Here is an 11,750-nt window from a genome sequence, read left to right as displayed (position 1 = left end):
GGGTGGTGGATGTGGGGGGGGTGGTGGGGGATGGGGGGGTGGTGGATGTGGGGGGTGTGGTGGGGGATGGGGGGGTGGTGGATGTGGGGGGTGTGGTGGGGGATGGGGGGGTGGTGGATGTGGGGGGTGTGGTGGGGGATGGGGGGGTGGTGGATGTGGGGGGTGTGGTGGGGGATGGGGGGGTGGTGGATGTGGGGGGTGTGGTGGGGAATGGGGGGGGTGGTGGATGTGGGGGGTGTGGTGGGGGATGGGGGGGTGGTGGGGGATGGGGGGGGTGGTGGGGGATGGGGGTGTGGTGGGGAATGGGGGGGTGGTGGATGTGGGGGGTGTGGTGGGGAATGGGGGTGTGGTGGGGAATGGGGGGTGGTGGATGGGGGGGTGTGGTGGGGGATGGGGGGGTGGTGGATGTGGGGGGTGTGGTGGTGGATGTGGGGGGTGTGGTGGGGGATGGGGGGGTGGTGGATGTGGGGGGTGTGGTGGGGGATGGGGGGTGGTGGATGTGGGGGGTGTGGTGGGGGATGGGGGGGTGGTGGATGTGGGGGGTGTGGTGGGGGATGGGGGTGGTGGATGTGGGGGGTGTGGTGGGGGATGGGGGGGTGGTGGATGTGGGGGGTGTGGTGGGGGGTGTGGTGGGGGATGGGAGGGTGGTGGATGTGGGGGGTGTGGTGGGGGGTGTGGTGGGGGATGGGGGGGTGGTGGATGTGGGGGGTGTGGTGGGGGATGGGGGTGTGGTGGGGAATGGGGGGGTGGTGGATGTGGGGGGAATGGGGGGGTGGTGGGTGTGGTGGGGAATGGGGGGGTGTGGTGGGGAATGGGGGGGTGGTGAATGGGGGGGTGGTGGATGTGGGGGGTGTGGTGGGGGATGGGAGTGTGGTGGGGAATGGGGGGTGGTGGATGTGGGGGGTGTGGTGGGGATGTGGGGGGTGATGGATGTGGGGGGTGGTGGATGTGGGGGATGTGGGGGGTGGTGGATGTGGGGGGTGGTGGGGGATGTGGGGGGTGGTGGGGGATGTGTGGGGTGGTGGGGGATGTGTGGGGTGGTGGGGGATGTGTGGGGTGGTGGGGGATGTGTGGGGTGGTGGGGGATGTGTGGGGTGGTGGGGGATGTGGGGTGGTGGGGGATATGGGGGATGTGGGGGGTGGTGGGGGATGTGTGGGGTGGTGGGGGATGTGGGGTGGTGGGGGATATGGGGGATGTGGGGGGTGGTGGGGGATGTGTGGGGTGGTGGGGGATGTGTGGGGTGGTGGGGGATGTGGGGTGGTGGGGGATATGGGGGATGTGTGGGGTGGTGGGGGATATGGAGGGTGGTGGGGGGTGGTGGGGGGGAGGGGGATGTGGGGGGTGGTGGGGGTTGTGGGGGGGGGGAAGGGGTGGTGGGGGCGGTGGGGGGGTGGGGGCGGTGGGGGGGTGGGGGATGTGGGGGGTGGTGGGGGCGGTGGGGGGGTGGGGGATGTGGGGGGGGGTGGGGGATGTGGGGGGTGGTGGGGGGGAGGGGGATGTGGGGGGTGGTGGGGGGGAGGGGGTGGTGGGGGGGTGGGGGGTGGTGGGGGTGGTGGGGGGGAGGGGGATGTGGGGGGTGGTGGGGGCGGTGGGGGGGGAGGGGGATGTGGGGGGTGGTGGGGGCAGTGGGGGGGTGGGGGATGTGGGGGGTGGTGGGGGCGGGGGATGTGGGGGGTGGTGGGGGATGTGGGGGGTGGTGGGGGCGGGGGATGTGGGGGGCGGTGGGGGATGTGGGGGGTGGGGGGTGGTGGGGGCGGTGGGGGATGTGGGGGTGGGGAATGGGGAGTGGTGGGGGATGGGGTGGGGGTGGTGGGGGATGCGGGGTGGGGGTGGTGGGGTGTGGGGATGGAAGGGGAGGAGGGGGTGCAAAGGGATGGGGGTGTGTGGGGGTGGAAGGGGGTGTGGGGGTGGAAGGGGGTGTGGGGGTGGAAGGGGGTGGGGGGCTGGGAGGGGAGGAAGGGGAGGAGGGGGGTGGAAGAGGAGGCGGGGTGGGAGGGGAGGAGGGGGATGGAAGGGGTTGGGTGGGGAGGAAGTAAGTGGGGTGGGGTGGGTTGGGTGGGGAGGAAGTAAGTGGGGTGGGGTGGGTGGGGAGGAAGGAAGTGGGGTGGGTGGGGAGGAAGGAGGTGGGGTGGGGTGGGGGGAGGAAGTGGGGTGGGGTGGGTGGAGGAAGTGGGTGGGGGGAAAGCAATGGAGAATTGGAGGAGGTGGGGATAAGGGCTGTGCAAGGTGAGGAAGTGCAGCTGTGAGGGTCTCTAAACAGGAAAAACAAGAAGGGAGGCCTATGGTAGCATTGAGGGAGGAAGGTTTAAATGGGTAAAACATTCCACAGTAATGGGTAGACAAGCAAAATATGTATACAGTTGAGTTGAGAGTGGCTGGACAGTAGTTATCAGAATGGAAAGTGAAGGACTGAAACAGAAATACATCAGTTTTTAAAAAAGGAAGCATTCATCATGATCTAAACTTGACCAAGTCCAGAAATGAGGTGTTGCTGTTTGAGCTTTATTTATTAATATGCTGTAGCAACCCAGAGACAGGAAGGTCAAAATGGTTAGAATTTGGACAATTGAGGTGGTAAATGACACAAAGGTTTGAAGAAGGGTTACACCCGAAACGTCGACTTCTCCAATTCCTGATGCTGGCTGGCTTGCTGTGATCTTCCACCCTCCTGCCTGTCTATTCATGGTAGTGCTTGGGGCAGACTTTTAATAGGAATTAGGATAGGGTAGGATCAGCTACGGCTCAAGATTGGGGCTTGGACAGGGGTATTGCTGGAGGTGCATCTACTGTCATGAAGGACAGTTTGTGTGAGACCCAAGAGATTGGAGATTCATTGACACTACTTGGGATGATCATCTCTAGTTTTGTTGTGTTTCCAAAAGAAATAAACACTTACATCTATTTTGGTCCGTCAATGATCATAGTACATTACAGAGTGCTTTACAATTATTCAAGTATTTTTAAACATTAGAGTTGCAGAGTCATACAGCATAGAAACAGACCCTTCGGCCCATGATATCGATGAGTCGTAGAGTATACAGCACAGAAACAGTCCAACTTGTCCATGCCAACCAGGTATCCCAAACTAAGCATTTGCCTGTGTTTGGTCCATATCCCTCTAAACCTTTCCCATTCATATACCTGTCCAAATGTTATAACTGTACCTGCATTTATCCTTCCCCTGACAGTTCATTCCACATACGAACCATCCTCTGCGTGAAAAAGTTGCCCCTCAGATCCATTTTAAATCTTTCTCCTCTCACTTTAAAATTATACCCTCCAGTTTTGAATTTCCCTACCCTAAGGAAATGACTTTTGCTATTCACCATATCTACAGCCCTCATGGTTTCATCAAGGTCATCTCTCAATCTCCTACATTCCAGGGAAAAATGTCCCAGCCTATCCAGCCTCTTGTAATAATTCCTCCAATCCTGGTTACAACTTTATAAATCTTTTCTGCACCTTTCCAATTTAATATCTTTCTGATAGTAGAGTGACCAGAGCTGTTCACAGTACTCCAATATCTTATACAGCCATAACATGATAAATCCTATACTGAATGCTCTGACCAATGAAGACAAGTGTGCCAAATGCCTTCACCATCCTGTCCATGTGTGATGCCATTTTCAAGGAGCCTTAGGTTTCTCTGTTTGAGAAGAAAACAACTTTGATCTCATTTATGTTTAATTGATGGAAGTTCTGGCTCATCTACCACTTGACACTGGACAACTAGACCGTGCAGCAACTAGTGTTTGAGTTGGAATTTAGAATTACTTTCTCTACTGTGGCAAATTTTACATTTGTGGGGTGTGGGCATTGCAGGCTGGCCAGCATTTATTGTCTGTCCCTTGAGGTGATGGGTGATGGTGAGTTGCTTCTTCAACTGCTGCAATCCACCTGCTGTCAGTTGACCCACAATGCTGTTGGATGGGAATTCTAGGAGTTTGACCCAGTGACAGTGAAAGAACAGCAATATATTTCCAAGTCAGAATGATGAGTGATCTGGAAGGGAATATGTAGGTGATGGTGTTCCCATGTATCTGCTGCTTTGTCCTTCTAGATGGAAGTGGTCGTGGGTTTGGAAGGTGCTGTCTGAGGATCTTTGGTGAATACCACATTCCACATTTCACTCCAAGCATTGTATAAAACAGACAATAAAATGCTAGATTATCCATCCTATATCACTCTAAAAACAAAAACTTCAGGTAATTGAATTATCAGACAACAGCACACTTGGTGGAACTTTTTAAACTTTTTAAGTTGAAGGGATGGCTCATAAATGACAGCTTAAATTTAATTGTATCTTGCCAATCAAAAAAATGCGCAAGTGCTTAATATCATAAATCACAAATTTCAAAAGGTAATTTATAGGCAAAATGGAACAAGTACTACAACCAGAACTCTCAATGACAATGAAATTAGTGACCAGTGATTTTTTTGGGTCTTCATTGGGCATGTATGGAATGAGCTGCCAGAGGAAGTGGTGGAAATCAACTAAGAGAAAGTGAGGACAGCAGATGCTGGAGATCAGAGCTGAAAAATGTGTTGCTGGAAAAGCGCAGCAGGTCAGACAGTATCCAAGGAGCAGGAGAATCGACGTTTCGGGCATAAGCCCTTCTTCAGGAAAGTGGTGGAGGTTGGTACAATTGCAACACATAAAAGGCATCTCGATGGGTATATGAATAGGAAGGGTTTAGAGGGATATGCACCAAATTCTGACAAATGGGACGAGATTAACTTAGGATATCTGGTCGGTGTGGACAAGTTGAACCAAAAGGTCTGTTTCCATGCTGTACATCTCAATGACTGTATGACAGGAAACTTGGTCACAGCATCAGGAGAATTCCTTACTTTTCTTGTTTTCTTGAATGCCTTCCACGGCACTGAAATTAAAGTCTTTATTTTAGATCTCAAATGGAAGGAAATACCTGGGTGAATACATCACAGCATTCGTTCTACATTGGAGCACCAACCGATACCATGCATTCTAGATCTGGTTCAGCAACCCTCTGGATCAGACCGAAGGCTGCCAAATCAGAGCTATTTTCATGCTGGCAATATTTCATTCTGGATTTCAACAATCAACACTTCTGAGTTGACTCTTTTATTTATATTGTTGAATCAACTTCTTCAATCTAGTGGTAGATTTATACACCAATTAAAATCTAGTTTGATGAGATAAAATGGAGTTGTATTTAACGCTATAAATATCAGAAGTGGGCTCAAGTATAGCTAAAACAAAATTAATGAGGAAAATTATTAGCTGAACTTCCAGCTGCCTATTGCATAATTTGACCTGTAAAAAAATGCTTTTATTGCCAGCAATTGTAAAATAAAAAGCGAATCACATTCTGACTTTTAAATTGGTTAAAAAAACATTAGTCTTCAAAAAAAATTGGATTTTCGTTGGCAAACCTGACACTGACCAACAAACACCAAACTACTCTAATTGCATTTTAACAGCAAAGTTTAACAGCAATGGATGAAATGGGCAATTAACTTGCACACAGTAAGCTCCCAGTAGTAGGGTGATAATGACTAGTTAATCTGCTTTGTAAAGCAAAATACTGCACGATATTGGAAATCTAAAATAATACAAAAAAAAAGTACTGGAACTACAAAGCAGGTTAGGAAGGGCAACTAGGGCTAGCATTTCAGATTGAGATGATCACTCATATAAATGAAGAAATGTTGTTGGTCAAGGGATAAATTGGATTAATCTACTCTTCTGTTGCTTACTTGTCTTCTGGTTATATTAGATTAAATTAGATTACTTTACAGTGTGGAAACAGGCCCTTCGGCCCAACAAGTCCACACCGACACGCTGAAGCGTAACCCACCCAGACCCATTCCCCTACATTTACCCCTTCACCTAACACTACGGACAATTGAGCACCGCCAATTCACCTAACCTGCACATTTTCGGACTGTGGGAGGAAACCGGAGCACCCGGAGGAAACCCACGCAGACACGGGGAGAATGTGCAAACTCCACACAGTCAGTCGCCTGAGTCGGGAATTGAACCCGGGTCTCTGGCGCTGTGAGACAGCAGTGCTAACCACTGAGTCACCCGTTGCCACCGTGCCGCCCGTATATTCATCCCCCTATTTAAAAATTACTCTAGAAAATGACAACTTTTGCACACCTTTAAGTGTTATTCTACTGTATGGTGCGTGTACTGCCCTTTGAAGCACAGTCCTAATTAACACCAGTCATTTTAAAAATTAGCAGTTCAGCGCAGTCACATCATTATTAGATTCCTGATTGTTGGGTCAATCACTGAGGTTGTTGCTACAGAACTGATAGGGCTGCTACCAACATTGATGGAGATTGGCATCATTTCCAGACTAAAACACTCTGATATAGACAGCCAAGTAGGCTAGCATTCACTGCTCCAATTCCGTTAAAACAAACAATGACTTTTCGCTGAAGACCAATAACTTGTATTGAATATCACAGAGTATCCCGATCCATTTTTTTACAATGGAATTAGATTTTATTGTCACATGTATTCATGTATAGAAGTACAGGAACACAGTGAAAAGTGTACAAAGTTCCCATTCTCTGGCATCATCTGAGGTACAAAAAAATGAATTGAAAAAAATTAAGACGTAAAAACCAGAATTAAAGAAAAAAAAGCAGAAATACAAAAGTAAAGAGACAAGAAGAAAGTGTGAAGCATCCAGATCTAAAAGTGGGCGGCACGGTGGCACAGTGGTTAGCACTGCTGCCTCACAGCGCCAAAGACCCGGGTTCAATTCCCACCTCAGGTGACTGACTGTGTGGAGTTTGCACGTTCTCCCCGTGTCTGCGTGGGTTTCCTCCGGGTGCTCCGGTTTCCTCCCACTGTCCAAAGATGTGCGGGTCAGGTGAACTGGCCATGTTAAAAATTGCCCGTAGTGTTAGGTAAGGGGTAAATGTAGGGGTAGGGTGGGTTGCGCTTCGGCGGGTCGGTATGGACTTGTTGGGCCGAAGGGCCTGTTTCCACACTGTAATGTAATCTGTAATCTAAAAGTCTTATTTCCATAAGGTAGTCTTATCTCTAAGGTAAGTGGGCCTCCCTCCCCAAAGGCTCAAGTCTTAGTGCCATTGCTGCCACAGGCCCTCAGAACTCTCTTCCTAAGTTGCCTCCACACCTTATGCCAACTCCTAATTCTTCTGAGTAGGCTTTCATAATATAATATTGTAACATACTGAAACTGTTACTGATAACAATATGAAATAAAAATGAATTATACAATGAAACATGTATTAGGATCACTAATGGGACTTGCCCCATTGAGGGGTCACTTTAACAAAGATAGTGTATCTGAAAAGGTGCAATCTTGTTAACTGTACTTTCATCCAATCATTCCCGGTTTTATTTAGAATAAAATCAGTGTTAGGAACATTAGAAATGTGACTGACTTTACTGTTACTGATTTGTACTCAATATTAACGACATACCTATTATTCAGTATCAAGAAGTATTAAAAGACTTGTTTCCCAAACAGTGTTTCATGGCTGCTATTCTAAAATATTTTATCACAAATCTCAATATTTCAGTTTCACCCCGAGCATCATGAATTATTTCAGTGATTCAGTCACACGCTTGTAAGTATAGGATTATGCACTGTGCTTAATCATGTGTTTTTGTTTAATTCTTCCTCAGATCTGCTGTAGCTTGGACATGGTTTAGTTATTAGATCAGTAGTCCACATTATCTTTTCAACAATCCTCCAAGCAAAAGTCATCTATTTTTACCATAGTTGAGTCAACGTCCATTTATAAATCTAGTAATGAATTATTTCTTGCTGACGTTCTGGCAGCTTCAGTCACTAACTTAGATACCTTACCATTGTTAGAATCAGAAGCATGCCAAGTTCTGAAGCAGATTGATGAAGCTGTTAAACTCGTGTAAGTAACAAGATGGATATGAGAAAATTGTGAATTATTGAAGGCTAAGCAAGTTAGACATTAATTTTTTTTTTCTCAGAGTACAAAGCATTACAGATATATTGAAAGTGTACAGAAGAAACCAAATGACCACGTTTTGGATTTCAACCTAGATATTTTCTCAGGTTCAGCATCTTTATGTGGATTTGGCAAAAATCACAATCTGGAGAACTTCTTAACCGGCCCAATTACCTGGAACATATCATATGATTCTCCTCTCAAGAAGACAGATTCAAACTCGAAAGCAACAGATTTTATAAAACAAAACAAGTTAATGAATCATAAACATTACTCTCACCAGTAAATAAAATAATATATCTCAATTTCATAACCTCTCCCTATAGAGTTTGAAAAAAATGCTAATTCTTTATACAAAAGCAAAATACTGTTACAAATCTGAAATATAAACAGAAAATGTTGGAAATACTCAGCTGGTCTGGCATATCTGTGGAGACAGGAACAAAGTCGGGCTATGACCTTTCATCAGAATTCCTGACTAGCTAAATTCGTATCCAGTGAAACAAACTGAAGATGAAAGCTGCAATTGGCATTTTCAGTGAAGGAAGAACTTTTTTTTTTGCAGTTTAATAATGGCAGGAGCTAGGTTTGGCCAAGTAGGAGAATGAAGTCAAACTCAATACTTGGCTGAAATAAAAGCAAGATCTTGCAATAATGGAAATCTGAAATAAAAATAGAAAGTGCTGGAGAAACTCAGCAGGCCTTGCAGTATCTGAGGAGAAATTAACAGTTAATGTTTTGAAAATGAGTTCCAAAGAAGAATTACATTGTACTCAAAACATTATCTCTCTTTCTCTCCACCATCAGCAAACATTACCCAGATCCCTCAATGGTTTAACTAAAATTTAAATATTTGTGCTAGAAATCACAATACTGACACATTTAATTGTACAACAAGGTGTCACAAAATGCTTCTCAGGCAAAATGGATCTTTGAAATTATCATTTTCATGCCAGACAGTTAAAAATTTCACCAACCTGCAGAAAACAGCTACTAATATGTTTGTAATAAGATATTCCCATCAATCTAATATAACCATAAACCATTGGAAAATCAATAACCCAAATAAAAATGGAAGATAATGTAGAAGTCATAGACATTTTCCAATAGAAGGAGTTCTTGTACATAAAAGAGGCAATATCTCAGTTGATTTTCTGATTATGCCTGTCATTATTTTCAGTCCCTTTAATAAATTAAAATTGTACCATTTGTAACCTTGTGTACTATTTGACACTACAATGAGCTTCTCTATCCATATATACTCCATCACAAAGCCTGACTATGTCCATTTCTGTAACAACACCAGATTCCACCCTGCTGAAACATGTCTGCTGTCTTTATTATTGCAAGACTTTATATTTCAAATACTCTTTTGACCACTTTCTCAGCTTTCACCTGTTTTAAACGTTAGCTTTTCCAAAATTCTGTTTCCTTTAAATTTCGTTCATCACTCTGTTGATCTACATTGGAATTCAATGTTGCAATGCTGTAATTTAGAAATTCTCTTCCTTGTTTTCAATCCCTCCAGGAACTTTGTCCTTATCTCCGCAATCTCTTCCTCTCAGCTTAACCGCATTAAAGACAATAATATAAATGTAAAATCTTTTTATTCACTTGTGGGACTTCGATGTTTCTGACTGGGCCAGCATTTATTGCTGTTGCCTAGTTGCCCTTGAGAAAGTGGTGATGAGCTGTCTTCTTAAACTGCTATAGTCTATGTGCTTTAGGTTGACCCTCAATGCTCTTAAGGAGGAAATTCAGGATTTTGACCTAGTAACATTCAAGAAATGGAGATATACTTCTAAGTCAGGATGGTGAGTGGCTTGAAGGGGAACTTGCAGGGGGTGGTGTTCCCATGTATCTGCTGACCTTCTCCTTCGAAACAGAAGTGGACATGGGTTTGGTAAATCTAAGGCTCTTTTGTGAATTTCTAGAGTACATCTTGTAGATTGTACACTACTGCTACTGAGCATTGGTGGTGGAGGGGGTGCATGCTTGTAGATATGGTGCCAACTCAAGCCCCCCCTTCCCACTCTGCCAAAGACATCAAAGTCCTGGGCCTCCTCCACTGCCAAATCCAAGTCACACGATGACTGGAGGAAGAATGTCTCATCTTCCACCTTGGGACGTCCAACCATACCGCATCAATGTTGACTTCACCATTCCTTATCTCCCTTCCCCCCACCACATCCCAGAGCCAACCCTCCAACTTGGCACCACCCCCTTGAACTATCTATCCATTCTCCTTCCCACCTATCCATTCCACTCTCCCCTCCAACCTATCACTATCAATCCCTCTTGCATTTACCAAACGCCTTTGCAGTCACCTTTCCCCCATTCCCACTCTCCTATTTGTCTCTCAGCCCCCTTCACCCCCGATGAAGGGCTTATGCCCGAAACATTGACTCTCCTGCTCTTTAGATGCTGCTTGACCTGCTGTACTTTTCCAGCACTATGCTTTTTGATTCTGACACTCCAGAGTCCTCACTCGTCTCTTGTCCTGGATGATGTCAAGCGAGTGCAGGTGGAGCTGCACCCTTCTAGGCAAGCGTAAGAATTATATCATATTCTTGACTTGTGCCCTGTAAATGGTGGACAGGCTTTCAGGAGTTAGAAAGTGAGTTATTTGCTGAAGTATTCTTAGCCTCTGTTCCGTTCTTGTGGTCGTTATTTGGCAAGTCCAGTTAAGTGTCCGGTCAATGCTAACCCCCAGGGTATAGACAGTGGGAGATTCAGTGATGGTAATGTTATTGAATGTCAAGGGACAGTGGTTAGATTGTCTCTAATTGAAGATGGTCATTGCCTGGCATTTGTGTGGCACAAATGTTATTTGCCACTTGTCAGCCCAAGCTTGGATGTTGTCTGGGTCTTGTTGCATTTGAACATGGACTGCTTCAAGGTCTAAGGTGTCTTGAATAGTGAACATTGTGCAATCATTGGCAAATATCCCCACCTCTGACCTTATAATGATGGAGGGAAGGTGGTTGATGAAGCAACTGAAGATGTTTGGGTCCAAGGCACTAGCCTGAGGAATTCCTGAAAAGATGACTTAGAGCTCAGATGACTGACTGCCAGCTTGAATCATAGAATTTTACACTGCAGGAGGCAGCTATTCAGCCCATCATGTCTGTACCAGTTCCCAAAAGAGCTACCTAGCTAGTCCCACATCCATTTACCAAAATACCACGACCATCTTTCTATATGTGGAGAGTTTGCCCCCTAATTCCCATAGATTCCAGTTTTGTTAGGGCTCCTTAATGCCACACTCAGTCAAATACAGGCTTGATATCAAGGGCTGTCACTCTCATCTCACCTCTGGAACTCAGTTCTTTTGTTCATGTTTGAACCAAGACTGTAATAAGGACAGCAACTGAGCTGCACAGGTGCAACCCAAACTGAGTGTCAATGAGCAGGTTGCTGCTAAGCAACTGCTGCTTCAGAGCACTATTGATAACACCTTCCTTCATTTTATTGATCTCTGATGGAGTGGTAATTGGCCAGGTAGGATTTGCCCTATTTCTGAGTACATTTACAGTAATTTTCTTGGTAAATTTCTGGGTAGAGGCCAGTTTGTAGCTATTCTGGAATAGGTTGGCTCGATGTTGCAAATTTTGAAGCACAGGTCTTCAGTACTATTGCTGGAATGTTGCCAGCAGTGCCCATAGCTTTTTCAGCATTCAGTGCTTCCAGCAGTTTCTTTATGTCACGTGGAACGAATTGGCTGACGACCAGCATCAGTGATGCTGGGGACCTCTGGGGGAGGCCCACTACTTTAATGACTACCTTTTATTACATT

This window comes from Chiloscyllium plagiosum, unplaced genomic scaffold (genome assembly GCF_037043375.1).
Source record: "Chiloscyllium plagiosum isolate Xiang-an unplaced genomic scaffold, Cpla_swu_hap1 HiC_scaffold_34, whole genome shotgun sequence".
Classification (NCBI taxonomy): domain Eukaryota; kingdom Metazoa; phylum Chordata; class Chondrichthyes; order Orectolobiformes; family Hemiscylliidae; genus Chiloscyllium; species Chiloscyllium plagiosum.
This window is presented reverse-complemented; position numbering follows the sequence as displayed.